Source organism: Bubalus kerabau, chromosome 1 (assembly GCF_029407905.1).
Source record: "Bubalus kerabau isolate K-KA32 ecotype Philippines breed swamp buffalo chromosome 1, PCC_UOA_SB_1v2, whole genome shotgun sequence".
Classification (NCBI taxonomy): domain Eukaryota; kingdom Metazoa; phylum Chordata; class Mammalia; order Artiodactyla; family Bovidae; genus Bubalus; species Bubalus kerabau.
Window position 1 is genome coordinate 41,519,371 of NC_073624.1, and position 20,909 is coordinate 41,540,279.

At 38.5% G+C, this 20,909-nt stretch overlaps 1 protein-coding gene and 1 pseudogene across 5 annotated transcripts in view; one reads left to right on the plus strand and one right to left on the minus strand.

Annotated features, from left to right (window-relative positions):
* FAR2 (fatty acyl-CoA reductase 2) overlaps window positions 1-20,909 on the plus strand; it is a 170,466-nt gene that overhangs the window by 34,277 nt on the left and 115,280 nt on the right. The window lies entirely within an intron of this gene.
* Window positions 17,614-18,044, minus strand: LOC129642123 (60S ribosomal protein L32-like; annotated as a pseudogene).

The following is a 20,909-nucleotide window of genomic DNA, read 5'->3' on the forward strand; positions in this document are numbered from 1 at the left end:
TCTAACTTATTTTTTTATTAATCAAGCACAAACATGTATCATTCATGCATTAAGTGACTGTTTTAATTCCAGATGAAAATTTACCAAAACCCCTCAGATTGCTAGATTCTGTACCATGTTATTGTATTGCTACTGCTGCTGCTGCTAAGTCACTTCAGTTGTGTCCGACTCTGTGTGACCCCAGAGATGGCAGCCCACCAGACTCCCCCATCCCTGGGATTCTCCAGGCAAGAACACTGGAGTGGGTTGCCATTTCCTTCTCCAATGCATGAAAGTGAAAAGTGAAAGTGAAGTCTCTCAGTTGTATCCGACTCTTAGTGACTTCATGGACTGCAGCCTACCAGGCTCCTCCATCCATGGGATTTCCCAGGCAAGAGTACTGGAGTGGGGTGCCATTGCCTTCTCCTTGTTATTGTATTATGAAACCTCAAAAAGAAATACACAAAAGACTACCTTAACTGCAAATATCAACACAAATTTGGAACTTTATCAAGGTGATGGTTAGGGTTGTGTACCATTCTGAGTGTATTAAATGCCACTGAACTGTTCACATTAAAAATGGTTTATGTTAAGTGAACTTCATCTCAATAAAAAAAAAAAAATCAACACAAACGTAGAAAAATCTCCAAGAAGCTCATCTCTCTCCTTTATAGAAGAACCTTATATAACTCCCCTAGGATAAGTATCTATCCAGGCCACAGAAATCAATTTGAACCTGCAGTTCTGAGAAAGATTAGATCAGGCTTTAAATAAAGAAGTTGTAGGCAAGTTAAGTTGTCACTGAATTCTTAAATACCACTCAAGTGTCTGAGAACTGTACTTCTTCCAAAATATTTGTTATCATGACAAACTGTGCAGCCTGGTTCCTGAGATCCATTATAAAAGTTGAGCTATCATCCTTATTCTTAAAAGTCCCTGGAGAGGAAATTTTTTTTTAACTTTTGGTGGCATTTTCTATTATTTTGCTCTAACTCTCAAAGTTTGTATGGCTCAGTTAAATCTCTCTTTCTGCTTTTAATACCCATTTCTTCTTTTTTAATAGGAATATTATTCTCTTTCAATAGGAATAGATAACAGCTGAACTGGGTCCAGTAGATACCACTTCAGAAACTTCAATATTGTTACTGATCTTCATTTTCCAAGTTTCACAAGCTTTTCCTCAAAGATTTGAAAACAAATGCTAAACTATCTCTATTTTCACCTCTTGTCTCTTTTCAATATTTCCATTTCATGTATCATTTCATAGGCTTCTAAACAAGATAAAATTTTTACCCAGATGTGTGATGGAAAATTAATTTCTTCTTCTAACATATTCTGTTGTCCTCTGGACACATAATAATATCATCAAATGCCACTGGTGCAATGAATTAAAATGTGTGTTCACATCTGTATCTCATTTGTTCTGTCAGCCATATTCTTTTTATTTAAAACAATTATGCTATATTCTGCATTAGAATTCAGTCTGAATTCAAAATCTTTAGCTATTACTGATGGCTCTTGTCTCTCTGAAATGTTTTATGTGTTCTACGAGTGTTTGCTATTAAAGTTCACTTTGTATACTTCCTTTCAGTGCTTCCAACTCTTTTTGAATTCTAAAGCTATTTCCAAAATATTCATCCACCTGAGTCCAACCTGGAAAGGCCAATCTTCCAATGTCTTATTCAGATGGAAATGGGATGTATTTTCTATGTGTGGCTGTGAGCAATACTGGAACATAGCATAACAGGTGGATGAGGGGCAAAAACAGAAAGATAATGAGGACAGTCCAGGTGATTCACAGGTCAGAGCCCCTAGCTAGGGATCTTGAGTTGACAAGGAGACCGTATGAGAACCATGAGTACAGAGTGTGAACCTCTAGTACAAGTACTCCAGCTTATTAACTCCTTGGGAGAAAGCTTCTCAAGCATGATGTATTCATTTGCTATTGCTGCAATAACAAATTATCACAAACTGGGTGGCTTAAATGATAGACCTTTATTTTCTCATAGTTCTGGAGGGTAAAAGTCCAAGGTCAATGTGTTGGCAGGTCTGGTTTCTTCTGAGGCCCCCTCTCCTTGGCTTGGTTGCATTCTTGTTGTGTCTTCAAATGATCTTTCTTTTGTGTGCACATCCCTGATGTCTCTTTGTGTGTCCAGATTCCTTCTTTTCACAAGGACATGACTGATTGGATTAGAGCCCACTCAAACATGCTTATTTTAGCTTAATCACCTCTGTTAAGGCCCTATCTCCTAATGCTCCAAATACCTCCACTTCCAGGGTTTGCTGAGAAACAGAGGCCTCTTTTCATGAGTGTGTGCATGCTCAGTCATGTCTGACGCTATGAGACTCCATGGACTGTAGCTCTCCAGGTTCCTCTGTCCATGGGATTCTGCAGGCAAGAATACTGGAGTGGGTTGCCATGCCCTCCTTCAGGGGTTCTTCCTGACCCAAGGAATGAACCCACGATTTCTGAGTTTCCTGAACTGGCAGGTGGATTCTTTACCACCTAACCGTCTGGGAATATAGTGACTTAATTTCATTCCTTACTGGGTGCTTTTCACATCCCTGCTTCTCAGATGTTCCCTGCACATGCCCAAACTTCTACTCAAATCTTTTTCTCAGGATTAACTTCTGTGGAAAGCCAGACTAGGTCAGATACAAAGCAAAGTATGTTACAGTTTTGTAGAGTGACACAAAAACCATCAACCCACAATCAGATGACCTGAAGTCAAGTTGTGTCTTCAAATCCTGGTCATTCCGCCATCAGGTTTTCAATCTCCTTAAACCTCAATTTACTCTTCAGTAAAATGGAGATGATAATGTCTACTTTTAAGGGTTCTTTCAATTTCCAGATTAGAAAATGTATATGATACCATAAAGTTATTTTAAAATATTGCCGTAGTATTAATAGCATATATCTTCTGTTCTCAAAGAATTTGTTTAATTTGGACAGTCAAATTTAAATCTATGAATTTTTATACTGCATATGGCAGTGTATGGTTAAGATCAAATGAATGACCATCAGTCATTGCTGAAAATGTTAATACCAGATTCAAACTCAATCCAGAAAGCTATCCTGACCTCTGGATCCATTTGCTTCACTGATATCTATTATTCATTTGCTATGGGAGAGAAAGGTTATATAAGAAACGTCCTGCTATCACAGCTTCTGATCCTATTTGGAGCACAAGACATGTATACAAATGAAACAAAAAATAGCAGGAGTTAAGTGCTAGAATATTAGATGTATAAACCTCATACAAACTTAGAAAATTGTACAGGGTAAACACTAAAAATAGTTGTGTGTTCATCCCTCAAGTGGGCTGTCACTAAACACTGCATTCATATGTTAACAAAAAGAAATTTTCATAAAACTAAAACAAACAAGGAGTTTTTATAAAAATCACAGTGCAGACGTAAAAATTTAGTACTGAAAAAGACCCTGTGAACAATTTCCTAGCCCACTGGCTTTTAATCATCCTAAGGGCAAGACCATCCCCAAGAAAAAGAAATGCAAAAAAGGCAAAATGGTTCTCAGAGGAGGTCTTACAAATAGCTGAGAAAAGAAGAGAAGCAAAAGGCAAAGGAGAAAAGGAAAGATATACCCATTTGAATGCAGAGTTACAAAGAATAGCATGGAGAGAAAAGAAAGCCTTTCCCAGTGATCAATGCAAAGAAATAGAGGAAAACAGTAGAATGGGAAAGACTTGAGATCTCGTCAAGAAAGTTAGAGATACCAAGGGAACACACCATGCAAAGATGAGCACAATTAAGGACAGAAACGGTATGGACCTAACAGAAGCAGAAGATATTAAGAAGAGGTGGCAACAATACACAGAAAAACTATACAAAAAAAGATCTTCATGACCCAAATAAACATGATGGTGTGATCACTCACTTAGAACCAAACATCCTGAAATGTGAAGTCAAATGGGCCTTAGCAAGCATCACAACAAACAAAGCTAGTGGAGGTGATGGGATTCCAATTGAGCTATTTCAAATCCTAAAAGATGATGCTGTGAAAGTGCCTCACTCATCATGTCAGCAAATTTGGAAACTCAGCAGTGGCCACAGGACTGGGAAAGGTCAGTTTTCATTCCAATCCCAAAGAAAGGCAATGCAAAAGAATGTTCAAACTACTGCATAATTGCATTCAGTCACATGCTAGCAAAGTTAATGCTCAAAATTCTCCAAGTGAGGCTTCAACAGTATATGAACTGACAACTTCCAGATGTTCAAGCTGGATTTAGAAAAGGCAGAGGAACCAGAGATCAAATTGCCAAAATCCATTGGATCATTGAAAAAGCAAGAGTTCCAACAAAGCATCTACTTCTACTTTATTGACTATGCCAAAGCCTTTGGCTGTTTGGATCACAACAAGGTGTGGAAAATTCTTCAAGAGATGGGAATACCAGACCACCTGACCTGCCACCTGAGAAATCTGTATGCAGGTCAAGAAGGAACAGTTAGAACTGGACATGGAACAATGGACTGATTCCAAATTGGGAAAGGAGTACATCAAGGCTGTACATTGTCATCTTGCTTATTTAACTTATATGCAGAGAATATTATGTGAAATGCAGGGCTGGATGAAGCACAAGCTGGAATCAAGATTGCTAGAAGAAATATCAATAACCTCAGCTATGCAGATGACAGAAGGTGCCTTCTGCCTTCTTCCCATCAGGTAGCCAGAAACATGAAGAGGAACTAGAGTGTCTTGATAAAAGTGAAGGAGAAGAGTGAAAAAGCTGGCTTAAAACTTTACATTCAAAATAACTAAGATCATGGCATCTGGTTCCATCACTTCATGGCAAATAGATGGGGAAACAATGGAAACAGTGACAGACTTTATTTTCTTGGCCTCCAAAATCACTGCAGATGGTGACTGCAGCCATGAAATTACAAGATGCTTGCTCCTTGGAAGAAAACCCATAACCAACCTAGACAGCATATTGAAAAGCAGAGACATAAAAGCAGATGCAAAGGTCCATCTAGTCAAAGCTATGGTTTTTCCAGTAGTCGTGTATGGATGTGAGAGTTGGACCGTAAAGAAAGCTGAGTACAGAAGAATTGATGCTTTTGAACTGTGGTGTTGGAGAAGACTGTTGAGTCCCTTGGACTGCAAGGAGATCTAATCAGTCAATCCTAAAGGAAATTAGTCCTGAATATTAATTGGAAGGACTGATGTTGAAGCTGAAGCTCCAATATTTTCTGGCTACCTGATGGGAAGAACTGACTCATTTGTAAAGACCCTGATTCTGGGAAAGATTGAAGGCAGAAGGAGAAGGGGATGACAGAGGATGAGGTGGTTAGATGGCATCACTGACTCGATGGACATGAGTTTGCACAAGCTCCAGGAGTTGGTGATGGACAGGGAAGACTGGTGTGCTGCAGTCCATGGGGTCACAGAGGTGGACATGACTGAGTGACCGAACTGAACTAAGGGCATTTGAAACCACGAGAAGGATGCCTTGAGCTGTTATGACTAGAGTTGGGGAAGCATGAGTGGGTGGAGCCTAGAAGTGCTAGACTACCCTGCAGTAGAGGGTAGCCCAGTAGCCCAACAAGGAACTCCTCTACAGCATCCTACCCAGCCTTCGCCCAGTCTACTCACCCTCTGTTACATAGGATAAAGTGATGCTCACACAGGACAAAAGATTCTCCATACTGGGTTTAGTGTTCATATTTCAGACAGGGCTATATGGTAGAACAACATTTGAACCACAGATGCAAACTATGTGTATTTTTAAGTTTGCTAATAGTCCATTTAAGTATTTTAAAACTGGTGAAATTAATTTTGTAATGTATTTTATTCAACCTAGAATATATAAGATATAAGACATTATCATTTCAATATGTACTTAAAATGTAATTATTAATGAGATATGGTTTTTATACTAAATCTTCAAAATCTGTTATATGTTTACACAACTTGTCTCAATTCAGACTAACCACATTTCAAATGCATAAGTCACCAGGAGCTAGTGGCTTCCATATTGCAGCTCCTGGAGAGTCTGTGTTTTTCTAAACCATTTTTGCCTTACAATATACATGTCATAAGCAACCGAGTGAAAGACCTCAATTGACTCCATCTACCATTCTTGTCACTGTATCATAGAAAGAAATAAGATTTGTCTGACTAAATGTGTTTTTCAGAAAGCTAAAGCCATGTTGGTTGTTATTTTGTACCTCCTGATCATCTAAGGAGTTGGAAATTGATTTCTGTATGAGTCACTTGAGTAATTTTTTTTCTTAATATTTGAAGGTAAATCAACCATTTTATAATTCCAGGCTTAATTTTTTTTCTGAAAAATATGCAATCATTTTGCCATTTGCCATAATTGCTTTCATTATTCAGAATATTACCTGAACATGAATTTCCAGCCTTCCTGCCAGAATGTTTTATAGCTTGATTGTTCTTAGGGCTCTGTTTTTCTTTTTTAATAGTAGTTTGTCTAAATTTCTCTTACTGAAACTTCCACAAATATTCACACATTTCCTCCAGCTAATAAAACTATTTATTTCTTGCCCATTTTTTTACAAGATCAGTTTTGCATGTCACAGTACTTTGGCCACCTCATGCGCAGAGTTGACTCATTGGAAAAGACTCCGATGCTAGGAGGGATTGGGGGCAGGAGGAGAAGGGAACGACAGAGGATGAGATGGCTGGATGGCATCACTGACTCGATGGACATGAGTCTGAGTGAACTTCGGGAGTTGGTGATGGACAGGGAGGCCTGGTGTGCTGCGATTCATGGGGTCACAAAGAGTTGGACATGACTGAGCGATTGAACTGAACTGAACTGAAGTTCCTTCTAGCATTTTTTCATGCTATATTGAATATAACTATTTTGTCCATTCTTCCTCTCACTTCTCTAAAACTTAGCTATTAAATGATAAAAATTTTTGCCTGGGGTATTATATACTTATTTTTCATAAAAATTCTGTTTCTACTTGACTTTCAATAAAGATATCCCTGAAGTAAAAAATATAAATATAGTTTTTACTATTTGGATTTCAAGTATAAGACATTTGAACATTAAATGTTTAAATCCAGCAAGACATAGATTTTATATCAATGGTTAGATTATGAAAAAGAGGCACTCGTATCAACTTTTCTCAGAATTCTTAAGGAATGATATACCCACCTTTTAGTTGGAATTTGGTAACTTTATTATCAGAAAGTGGACAAAATAAATGGTCATTTCTAGTCTATACATTTTGTGTTTGTGTGTGTGTGTGTGTGTGTGTGTGTGTGTGTGTGAACTTCTCCTCAGCCAAAATACAGAGAGTTGTATATTTCAGGCAATGGAATTTTTTTCCATTATTTTATTTAATTATTGTTGATTTACAATTTCATATTAATTTTTGCTGTACAGCAACATGATTTAGTTATACATATACACACATTCTTTTTCATATTCTTTTCCATTATGGTCTATCAGAAGATATTGAATATAGTTCCCTGTGCTATCCAATAGGACCTTGTTGTTTATCCAGACAATGGATCTTTACATCTGCTTTTATTTAAGTTTTTGGCTGAATTTTCTATAGAAGTCCATATTATAAGCATTTTAAGTATAAGTATTCCCTTCTCTTGGTTTCCCAGGTGATGCTAGTGGTACAGAACTCAGCTGCCAATGCAGGAGACATAGAGATGCAGGTTTGATCCCTGGATTGGGAAGATCCCCTGGAGGAGGGCGTGGCAACCCACTTCAGTGTTCTTGCCTAGAGAACCCCATGGACAGGGGAGTCTGGCCAGCTATAGTACGCAGGGTTGCAAAGAGATGGACAGGACTGAAGCACTTAGCATGCACACATGCATTCCCTTCTTTAGGGATCAAACCCTGGTCTGCTGCATTGCAGGCAGATTCTTAACCATCTGAGCCACGAGGAAAGCCCATAAGTATTTTAGGCTTTGCCAACTCAATGGTATCTGTCATAACCACTCCATGTGCCTGTCACTGTAGTGTGAAGTCAGCCATAGCTGATATGTAAAAGCACAGGCTTGACTGTCCTTCAGTAAAACTTTACAAAAATAGACATCAGGGTGTATTTGGCCTGCCTGCATGCATGCCAGGTCACTTCAGTCATGGCTGACTCTTTGTGACACTATGAACTGTAGCACTCCAGGCTCTTCTGTCCATGGGATTCTCCAGGCAAGGACTGGAGTGAGCTTCCATGTCCTCCTCCAGGGGATCTTGTTGGCCCTTGTTCTAGATATTCTAGAATCACTCACTTTTCTCTGACTGTATAAACTAGCCATTCACTCTCCCATCCTGATTCTGGCATAATGTTGAGTTGTTACACTGAGCTTTGAATACAATGAAGACAATTTCAGACATCACTAATTCTCATCTGACTATGAAACTGTATTTGATGTCTTTATTTTCCTGCTATGTGTATAATAAAAAATCATTTATACACCCCTGCTTTTAAAATTTATCCGATGTTTACATTGTTGTTTTATTTTGGTAGTTTCCATAAAAATGCATCCCTCAGCTTTGGTTGAGGCTTACTGGTTTTAGCCCTTAAATTTTAGTTATTTCCCACTTTGAGTTCTTTTACTATATGGGGGTGGTGTGTGTGTGTGTGCGCGCGCGCGCAGGCGTCCACGCGCATTTGTGCGCTCGCTCAGTATCTCAGTCATGTTCGAATCTTTGTGACCCCCATGGACTGTAGCCAGCCAGGTTCATCTGTCCATGGAAATGTTCCTGGCAAGAATACTGGAGTGGGTTGACATTTCCTAATCCAGGGGCTCTTGCTGACCAGTGAATCAAACCTGCGTCTCTGGCATGTCCTGCATTGCCCGGAGGGTTCTTTACACTGTGCTACCTAGGAAGCGCCTTGCTGCGTGGTGAACACTCTTAAGTTTTCTGATGTATTGTTGTTTTTGCATAGACACTAAGTCGTGTCTGACTCTTTTGCAGTCTCGTAGACTGTAGCCCACCAGTCTCTTTTGTCTATATGATTTTCCAGGAAAGAATACTAGAGTGGATGCCATTTCCTTCTCCAGGGAGCTTCCTGACCCTGGAGTTGAATCCACATCTCCTGCATTGCAGGCGGATTCTTTACTTATGAGCCACCAGTGAAGCCTTTCTGACTTATGCTATAGCATAAAAACAGCCTTCCAAGGATGGTTTATCATAAATATTTCTCCATAAAAATATAGGGATGAATTTATAATGCCCCTGGCTGAAATGGACAATAATTTCAGGATGAATGTGGCTGAAACCATCACCACTGAAATGAGGCCAAGCTTTTTTGAAGAGCTTTCAATAGTAGAACTTAAATGTGATGCTTTTGAAATCTTAATGTGAATAAACACTCCAAAACAAATGCAACATAATAGCCAAAAGTTTTCAAAGACAGAAAGGCCTACAGCCACTGAAGAAATGTTTCCTCTGGTTGTGGATACTCTGGGTTGCTACAAGTGTTAAGTGGCTAAGTTACAATTGCTATGGGAACTGAAACTTGACCTTTGATATATTTACATATTTACCCCTAACATTGTATTAACAAGCTTTTGAATTTACCCTGTGTTTGTAAGTGGCTTTGTTTTAGGCTTTCAAGGAGATTAACTTGAAAAGATCCTTTAGGATGTTGAAAGCAGAAAGCTTGATTGCTTTCAGTCTCATTCGCTGCTAGCATCGGAGTTTACTTCTGTAGAATCAGTGTGTTAATGATGCTTTTTGAGGAGAGGCGATGAATTCCCTTATAGAGAGTGCTCCTTGCTTAGTTATTTGTGTTGGTTGATTAAAACTTTGTCTTCACAGCCTCTAAGCAGGTAGATTTTCTGTGGTTTGTCAAGAGAAGCAAAGAAGAGAAGCAAGAGAAGAAAAGCAATAGTTCAGTGAGTGAGAAATAACCATCATTGATTCTTTCACCTTCTTCATTACATCTAATTCAAATATGGGTGCATCAACACACTACTGTAATTCCTACTACTGTTTCATCATTGTGCTTCTACAAGCTAAATCAATTAAGCTATTCTTTATGCAGATTTGAATATTCTGTGTAAATATGAACCGTTAGGCTTATGAAGCCCCTACAAGATTTCAGAGTACTAGAAGTCAAAAGGACTCACATAGACGAACTTGGAAATGAAAGGAATTGACATTTATGAAGCACTTCCTGTTCTAGGCTGTATGGTGGATGCTTTATATATCCAATCTCATGTAATCCTCACAAGATTCTCCACAGGACAGATGAGGTTGATGAACTTTCCCCAGTCCCACAGTTAGTTACTAATTATTTGAACCTAGCTCTGAATAACTCTAGAATCCCAGAATTCTTTTTTAAAAAAGCTGTTTTTGCAGATTTCTAGTTCAGCAAATAGTTGTTACATTTTTATCAAATCGCTCAAAGTTTCCATAAAATATTCCATGAAATTTTGACTTTGGTATTTTCAAAAACATTTGGAAATACTGAAATTACCATCTGGATATATTTTAGGAGTGAAGTCCATTTTTATCAGATTTTATAGCAATTAATGAAATATAAGGGTCTGGTCAGAATAAAGTAAAAATGAAAGTGGAAATGCAAAGCAAGAGAGAGTTGAAATAAAGGCCTTGGTTCCTTCAGTGGCATTTTTCTCCCATTTATATACATTCCTGTAAGTTGGTGTCTATATTGCAGATACCAAAAGCTTTTTGTTTTTATTTCTGTTTGACAACAAAGGGATTAAAATGCTGATATTTCTATTATGCAACTTTTCACATGAGCAGTTACAGTACAGGGTCAACATCTGACTACAGTACCTTTTTAAAGCACAGTAAAGAGTTTTAATAGGAAATGTAATAGAGCCAGATTGTTCTGGGTTGTAACACAAAGCTTAGTGGGTCCACTTTCTTTTGCCTGCTCCATTTAAGTTACCTACTGCCCCCTCCAGGCATTTAAGTTTCCCTCTCATAGAATAGAATTGTTCCTTCAAATGAAATGTGCTTTATTTCTTAGAGGAATAAAATTGTGTTTCCACACAATAAATAAATAAAATAGAAATTATATTATAGTAATTTGTTGGAGGGGTTACCAGATTCCAAAGACTAACTTTCAGCTTCTCAGTTTCTAAAACTGAATTGTAATATCATTTTAACATTGATTAGATTCAATGGAATGAATTTCCAGTATATGAACTTGTAAGAAATTGATCTGTGAACTAGAATCCCTGTTTATTATGTTTCTATTGGATGAAGATTTTTTCCTAGGTACTAAAATTTTTATGTCTTCATTGCAAGGAAACCTCCTTCCAGTATCTTGGTGACTGGATGCTATGGCCAGTCCAAAGAGTTGAGATGGATCCCCACTCAAAATTTGATTTGAATTTCCAAACTGATCATCACACACACATACACACACACCAACAATGTATGGAAAGGTTTATTATTCCCATAATGAAGCTTTCTGGAGAGAGCAGTACAGGTCCCTCAAGCTGATCGGAAATGTCTTAAAGGAACTGTGAAAGGAGGGAGCCCAGCTTCAAGTTTTTGTGGTGGTTAGGGACTGAGGCTGGAGTGAGGGTTTTAGCGCATGATTTACACTTACTGTTGGTGACAAAGCCCCTAGGCTTTCTTATCAGCATGCCCAGCTGAGAGACGGAAGGGGAAGAGGGAGGGGTAAGGCATAAAAGACATCTGTATTCAAACATGAAGCAGACTGTTATGTTGGGTCCAAACAAAGATTGTTTAGTGAACATGGAATTAGTGCAACATGCAGTGAATACTTGTGAAATGGATCATACAAAATGAGGCAGTAACGTCTAAGCAGAATCCTGTCCCACAACAGCACAAGCCCTTCTGGCTTCCATAATGTCAGGGTTTTATGTCTCTATCTTTTGATCACTGTTGGGAGAAAAAAAAAATCTATGAATTCTTGTTCTTTTCTTCTGTTCATGATATTTTCCCTGAAAACATTCTTTGATATTAGAAAATTTGGTAAGCTTTCTGACAAACCCAGTCCTTCTTGATTCTTTAGCCTGAGATTCAACTTACCTTTTTGATGATTTCTTCAGATAAATAAATTTCATCTTTTGTGGAGATAAACTATTTTAACTCTTAGTATTTTAAGAAAATTTTACTGTTCACGATCTACAATCACTTTCAATTATTTTTCTAAACTGGATGATAGTGAATCTTCTATTGTTTATAAAGTCTCATCTTCTATCCAGAACACTGACCTCATTCTTCCATATCATCATTTAAAAGGAACATAATATGAATAAGGTGGCATATTGGTCACAGCAGAGGAAATTGCTATAAATGATGGTTTAATGGATGAATAGGACAGTAGCAAAGTTGAGATCAGTTCTGAATGACTGTGGACAACAGTTCTGTGTATCTGCTGAGGAGAGATCAAAAGAATATACACAGAGAGAATATTCAGAATACACCTGAAAAAATGAGGAGAAAACCTTTTAAAAGTTTATTTTTGAATTTGCTTATAAGAAGAATAAACTATCTTTTATGCTTGCAATAGTTTAGGTCGGTGATTCTTGATCTGCTTGGAGTCATAGGTGGGAAAGCTGATGAAAATACTTGGAGAGAAAAACTCACATGAAGCAACATTTATTTGCCTTAGACCTATAATGTAAACTGTTATTCCATACTAACCTTATCCTGCATGGTAGATAAAAAAATATTCCAAAGCGCAAGAATTTGTTTCATAAGCTACTTAGTCTGTAGTGTTTCCTTATTGGCTGGCTAGGTTTGTTTAGAGTTTCCAGTTTGTCTCTGAACCTGGCTTTGTGTTTTGTTACTCAACTATTAGCCCATTTATGGAACTGAAATATGAGATGCACAGTCTTAGATTTTTGTGACTGTGTTGAAGATAAAATAGCCCTTTAACCAGGATCAGATATACACATAATAATAGCAACCTTTGAATGGTTACTATGTACCGGACACAGTACAAAGCATAATCTCATGTAATCCTCCAACAACTTTTGATGTATTAATCCCATCTCTTTGATAAAAGAGTAAGTAATGAGTAAAAAAAGAGTAAAACTGAGACTTAGAAGGTTTAATAATTTGCCTAAGCATTTATTGAGCATCCCTTGAATGTCTGATTCTGTAGAGGAATATACAAATTAAACAAAACATAGACTCAGTAAACTTCTAAAAATAAAAGTTTTCTTTTAATTAACTGCATTTGATTCATTTTTTCTTTTAATTTTTTTATAGAAAGATAATTGCTTTACAGAATTTTGTTGTTTTCTATCAACCCTCAACATGAATCTGCCATAGGTATACATATATCCCCTCCCTTTTTAACCTCCCTCCCATCTCCTGCCCCATCCCACCCCTCTAGATTGATACAGAGCCCCTTTTTGAGTTTCCTGAGCCATACAGCAAATTCCTATTGGCTATCTATTTTACATACGGTAATATAAGTTTCCATGTTAATCTTTCCATACATCCCACCCTCTTCTCTCCCTTCCCCTAAGTGCATTTTAAAATATCTGTGTTTGAAATTATGACATGTAGTTCCTAGCGTTATGGTTTATATAATTATTTGAGTTATATAATTATAACTCAAACTAATGGTGTGGACAGTCGACTTCTTCTAAAAGTCTATGGGTGTTCATTTAAACAATGATATATTCTATCATAAGGCTCTGTTGATGATGGCAAACAGAGTTGTTGAATTTGAAACAAAATAAAATCTCAGACTTAATGCAAGCTAATTTTTACAAGCCCCAAATTCATCTCCCTTGTTTGTACATATATGAAGTAATTGATACAGCATAATTGTGTTGAAAAACAGACATTACTCAGCCAACATTACCCTGCCAGTCCCTATAGTCAAGGCTATGGTCTTCCCAGTGGTCACGTGGTTGTGAGAGCTGAACCGTAAAGAAGGCAGAGCACCAAAGAATTGATGCCTTTGAACTGTGGTGCTGGAGGAGACTCCCAAGAGTCCCTTGGACAGCAGGGAGTTCAAACCAGTCAATCTTAAGGGAAATCAACCCTGACTACTCATTGGGAGGACTGATGCTGAAACTGAAGCTCCAGTATTCTGGTCACCTGATGCAAACAGCCGACTCATTAGAAAAGTCCCTGATGCTGGGAAAGATTGAGTGCAGAAGGAGAAGAAGGTATCAGAGGATGAGATGGCTGGATGATGTCACCAATGCAATGGGTATGAACTTAGATGGTGAGGGACAGGGAGGCCTGGTGTGCTGCAGTCCACCCCTCTAGATTGATACAGAGCCCCTGTTTGAGTTTCCTGAGCCATACAGCAAATTCCTATTGGCTATCTATTTTACATACGGTAATATAAGTTTCCATGTTACTCTTTCCATACATCCCACCCTCTTCTCTCCCTTCCCCTAAGTGCATTTTAAAATATCTGTGTTTGAAATTATGACATGTAGTTCCTAGCGTTATGGTTTATATAATTATTTGAGTTATATAATTATAACTCAAACTAATGGTGTGGACAGTCGACTTCTTCTAAAAGTCTATGGGTGTTCATTTAAACAATGGAGAAGGCAATGGCACCCCACTCCAGTACTCTTGCCTGGAAAATCCCATGGAAGGAGGAGCCTGGTAGGCTGCAGTCCATGGGGTCACGAAGAGTCGGACATGACTGAGCAACTTCACTTTCACTTTTCACTTTCCACTTTCATGCATTGGAGAAGAAAATGGCAACCCACTCTAGTGTTCTCACCTGGAGAATCCCAGGGACGGGGAGCCTGATGGGCTGCGGTCTATGGGGTCACACACAGTCAGAGACGACTGAAGTGACTTAGCAGCAGCAGGTTGGTCATAGCTTTTCTTCCAAGGAGCAAGTGTCTTTTAATTTCATAGCTGCAGTCACCATCTGCATTGATTTATGCTTACTGTTTTGAAATAGCATTGTGTAAAGACAATTTGGATTCTCTCCCATTATTCTTTTACATTTGAATATCATAGCACCTTTCCTTTAAGTATTATCATCAATATCTATCCATAGCTTTGATACAGGTTTTAGAGTATTAGTGCTTTGTAGTAATTTGTCCTCTTTTGAAGATTAAAAAAAAAAAACTGAAGCATAAAAATGTTAAGTGTCTTTGTGAAATAAAGATGCAATCAATGCTACACTTCTACCTACTTTGTTATAAAAGCTGAGTGATTTTGAAATCTAAAGATACGGACTGTATTACAGCCACTATTTCCTTTCCTACCTCTTTATGCTCCTCACCTTTCCTGATCTTTCAGAATAATTTGAAGTTCATAACATCCTCCCTTTCCTTTCTCTTTGCCCTATGTATTCACCCATCTACTTGTCAAACAATTATTCTGAGTAGCAAACACTAGAGATACAAAGATAAAATCATATCCCCTTTCTCAAGGTACTTAAATTAAATTCTAAGGGAAAGACAGATTTGGAAACTATTGAAAAGTCCCCTAGTAAATACACTGAAGTTCCAGGAAACACCATTGACCCAATCTGAGGGGTTGAGCTGGGCCTGTTAAGGAAGCCAAAAATAATGTGTATGACTGAAGTGTCTGATATGTTAGGACAAATGGTAGAAGTTGAAAATAGAATAGCATGCCAGGATCAGCTCACTTATAGTGCCTTGCTATATACCACAATTGAGAATTCAAATTTCATTGTGGATCAGATTAACAGGATATAAAAACTGAAGAAGCTTCAGTGAGAGTGACCTGGTAATATATGCAAAGATCCCACTGGAAGCTAGGTAGAGGCATAATGTACCAGATTAACAGAAAAGGTGACGGAATTGGAGGGGACCATTGAGGTCCCAAGGGGCTTTACAGATGGCTCAGTGATAAAGAATCCACCTGCAGGAGACATGGGTTCAATCCCTGGGTCTAGAAGATCCCCTGGAGGAGGGCAAACCACTCCAGTATTCTTGCCTGGAGAATCCCATGGAAAGAGGAGCCTGGCAGTGTACAGTCCATAGAACCACAAAGAGTCAGACACAACTGAACATACACACACACATCTAATATGTGTTAATAGCCAATAAGCACATGAATAATTCTCAACATCTTTAGTTGTTAGTTAAATTCAAATTGGGCTTCCCTGGTGGCTCAGTATTAAAGAATCCACCTGTCAATGCAGGAGATGCAGGTTCAATCCCTGGGTCAGGAGAATACCCTAGAGAAGGAAATGGCATCCCACTTCAGTATTCTTGCCTAGGAAATCCCATGGACAGAGGAGCCTGGTGAGCTAACAGTCCATGGGGTCACAAAAAGAGTCAGACATGACTGAGTAACTGAGCACAGCACACACTAAGGTCCCAAACAGCTGCACTGAGAATGTGGCAGGGACATACATGAAAGAGGTTAATTGAGGCAAAATCTCCAGGATTCATAGATTGATGTTTTGTGGGGAGTAAGTGACATAGAGATAATTCTCACATTCTGGCTTGAGTTATGAAGTGGTGGTGGTGCTGTTAATCAGGATTGAGAATCAATTCATCTCTTTAATCTGTTGTGTTTTTGGTGCCATTGAACCATTGGAGGTGAACTGTGTAAAACCCAATTAGAAATGAGTCTAGTGCTCTGCAGAGAAGTCTGGTTGTAGATAATATAATGATTTAAGACCGTACAGGTGGTGGTTGAAGCTATGTGTATGAATGAGGTCATCAGTTTCTATATGAAAAATGAAAACTGCAAAGGCCCTAGGGTCTCCCCCAAGGAAGTACTACAAACTCAGAATCAAAATGCAAACTCAGGTTTATCTGGTCCAAAGTCTATATTTGATGCCTTCTGGAAATCATCTCATGGTTACAGTTTATTTTCTCCAAGTAAAATATGGGTGGGCATTTTGGTGCACACAGATGATAAAGACAGAACATTTGAGACCATTCAGGGAGCTATTTGTATTCTCAAATGAACATTTATTTGTTTAGCTGATAAATATTTTGGTGGTCAGTACTCTTGAGAACTTCATTTATTTTGAAAGCGAAAGTTGCTCAGTTGTGTCTGACTCTGCAACCACATGGACTGTCCATGGAATTCTCCAGGCTAGAATACTAGAGTGGGTAGCCTTTCCCTTCTCCAGGGGATCTTCCCAACCCAGGGATTGAACCCAGGTCTCCTGCATTGCAGGCAGCTTCTTTACCAGCAGAGCCACAAGGGAAGCCCAAGAATACTGGAGTGGGTAGCCTATCCCTTCTCCAGCGGATCTTCCCAACCCAGGAATCGAACTGCGGTCTCCTGCATTGCAGGCAGATTCTTTAGGAACTGAACTATGAGGAAAGCCCTTATTTATTTTCTTACAATCAAAAACCAAGTTCTGACATGAGCTATCCATAACCTTCAGTGAAACAATGATCCCAAATCCATTCTAGATAAATCTTCATGGAAAATCTGAAAAGCATAAAAGAAAGAAATCTCAGTAATATTTTTCCAGAAAGTGGATGCTCTTTTGGTTAAATTATACATTAGACCCTGAGAATTCGTAGGGATGGATAGTATGAATGACTCTGTTCAAAGATGACTTTTGAAGAAAGAACTGATATGTGATATTCAGTACTCTACAGAGAAGAGAAATACTTAACACAATTTAATGTTGCTGAAGTTTCGGTCTAAAGCTGTGGCCTTTGGTTTGTATGACATTCTATTCTGACAAGCCAGGAATCACCTTCCCACCCCCCACCCCAAGTTTTATGGTGTTATTAACTTACACAAAATTGCGCAGTAGCCCTCTCTTCATTTTCTTGCCACGCAGCCTGGCATTGAGATTGCTGACTCTGATGGCCAGTAGGGCTGCTCTTTCCACAATGGCTTTGGAGTTCTTGGAGATGTTGTGAGCAGTCCCGGCACTGGAAGGCGTTACACATCAGCAGTACTTCAAGCTCCTTGAGGTTGTGGACCAGGAATTTCTAGAAGCCACTGGCCCACAAGCACTTTGTTTTCTTGTTGCTCCCCTAACCATGTTGGACATCAAGATCTTTGGCCCTTGAATCTCCTGCTCACCCTGTTATCAGTGCCTCTGGGTTTCTGCTGGTTCTGTTTAATTTTGACATATCAGTCTGACTGGTGCTGGATGAACTCCTTGGTCCTCTTTTTGACGCTGATTTTGGGCTTCAGGAGGGGTCTGAGAGCAGCCATGACGCCAAGCAGGAGATGGCTGCCATTTCCTAGGCATCTCCGAGAAAGAGAGGGGAAATCTCCTCTTTGAACCACAGAAAAATAAATGGAAGTATATTTACTCTTTTACAATTGTTTTACCTTTATCATTTTTTCAGGAAAGTAATTTATGCTGTACATCTATCCTCTTTTGCAAAGAATTATTACGTAGGCAGGAAGTTTCCTTGGTTTTTGGGTTGCCATGAGGATATCACCCAAGAGTGAAGCTCCTAGTGTGAATCTTATTTTGTGGGAAGTGTCTGCAGACTTAATCCTTGGGCCCCATGACAGTCTCTAAGTTATGGCAATTGCATTAGGTTTATATGACCACCCACCTCTGAGATTACTAAAGTCATTGCAGTTCCCACAATATATATATTTTTAACCTTCATGAAAACTGTGTCTGTGCAGGAATAAAGATTATAACTGGGTGGGGTCTTGATCACCCTCAGCACCTTACACATTTCAGAAAACCTTGAGTTAGAAAATATATCAGAGGTAAAATATAATCTTTTAATAGGATCTAGAGTGGTAAGGCCAGCTTAATTTTGTAATCAGTGACTTGACAAACAGTGCAGTCACCTCACAGCAACTTGTTTCTTGGCCATAGAAGCAAATGGGAAACATCTGTATATAAAAAAAGAAATGAATTTGTTCTTCATATAAAAATTAGATCCTTTGCTTTTCTCCCTCATTTTTTTCTTAAGTGTCTCCTCTAAGCTAGATTGGCACTGGAGAGACACTGAAGCCCTGACATTCTAATGGAATATCTGACAAAGTATATACAAACTGAAACAGCTGAAAATTATCATAAGTTTTGTGAAAGAAATTTACATGAATCCGAGAGAAGGAAACATACATTACTATTACATGGGGTGTTCAGGAGGGCTTCTCTGGGCATGTGGCATTTAATCTGACACCTGAAGGGTAAGACAGGAACCAGCTTTGTGAACTGTGTGCTCCATGGAAGGAACAGTCTGTGCAATGGTCCTGGGGTGAGCTTGTGTAGCTACATAGCTGCTGTGGGCTTTTACAAAGTCTCTCTCTCTTTTTTTTTTCTTGACAGAATCATACCAATGACTCCTTTATAAAATTATATTAATTATAAATATGGGTACCTGGGATTGGGTAGTAAAAGTTTATGCATTTTACTACCTTCAGGAAATGTTGCTCCTATGACCTCTCCTAGACCTGAATCATTATATCATTACACAGATTTCAGGGGTAATGGAGAGAGATCTGTAAAATTGAAATGAAATTTTATTTTCTCTGTTCTCAGCACAGAACAGGCCTGATAATGTTCAGTGCAGTGATGTGCTATGCAAATCTTTGCCCTTTTTGGGGGGGGTGTGTGTTAATTAATCTATAAATTTTAATTGGCAGATAATTACTTTATAATACTGTGGTGGTTTTTGCCATACATAGACATGAATCAGCCACAGGTGCACATATGTCCCCCCAATCCTGAATCCCCCTCCTACCTCCCTCCCCACCCCATCCCTCTCAGTTGTCCCAGAGCACTGGTTTTGAATGATCTGTTTCATGCATTGAACTTGCACTCATCATCTATTTTATATATGGTAATATACATGTTTCAGTGCTATTCTCTCATATCATCCCACCCTTGCCTTTGCCCACTTAGTCCAAAAGTCTTCTTTACATCTCTGTCTCTTTTGCTGTCTTGCATATAGGATCATCTTTCTAAATTCCATATATATGCCTTAATATACTAAATTGGTGTTTCTCTTTCTGACTTACTTCACTCTGTATAATAGGCTCCAGTTTCATCCACCTCATTAGAACTGACTCAAATGCGTCATTTTTTATAGTTGAGGAACATTCCATTGTGTATATGTGCCACAACTTCCTTATACACTTGTCTGCTAATGGACATCTAGGTTGTTTCCATGTCCTAGCTAATGTAAACAGTGCTGCAGTGAACATTGAGGTACATGTGTCTCTTTCAGTTCTGGTTTCTTTGGTGTGTATGCCCAGTAGTGGGATTGCTGGGTGATATGGGACTTCTATTTCAGGTTTTTTAAGGCATCTCCACAGTGTTCTCCAAAGTGGCTATACCAGTTTGCATTTCCACCAATGGTGTAAGAGGGTTCCCTTTTCTCCAGCATTTATTGTTTGTAGACCTTTTTGATGGCAGCCATTCTGACAGATGTGAGATGATACTTCACTGTGGTTTTGATTTGGATTTCTCTTATTAGGAGTGATGTTGAGCATCTTTTCATGTGTTTATTAGCCATCTGTATGTCTTTTTTGGAGAAATGTCTGTTTAGTTCTTTGGCCCACTTTTTGATTGGGTTGTTTGTTTTCCTGGTATTGAGCTGCATGAGATGCTTGTGTATTTTGGAGATTAATTCTTTGTCAGTTGTTTCATTTGCTATTATTTTCTCCTGTTCTAAAGGCTGCCTTTTTACCTTGCTTATAGTTTCCTTCATTGTGCAAATGCTTTTAATTAGGTCCTATTTGTTTATTTCTGTTTTTATTTCCATTACTCTCTGAGGTGGGTCATAGAGGATCTTGCTGTGATTTATGTCAGAGAGTGTTATGCCTACATTTTCCTCTAAGAGTTTTATAGTTTCTGGTCTTACATTTAGATCTTTAATCCATTTTGAGTTTATTTTTGTGTATGGTGTTAGAAAATGTTCTAGTTTCATTCTTTTACAGGTGCTGACCAGTTTTCCTAGCACCACTTGTTAAAGAGATTGTCTTTTCTCCATGGTATATTTTTGCCTCCTTTGTCAAAGATAAGGTGTCCATAGGTGTGTGGATTTATCTCTGGGCTTTCTATTTTGCTCCATTGATCTATATTTCTGTTTTTGTGCCAGTACCATA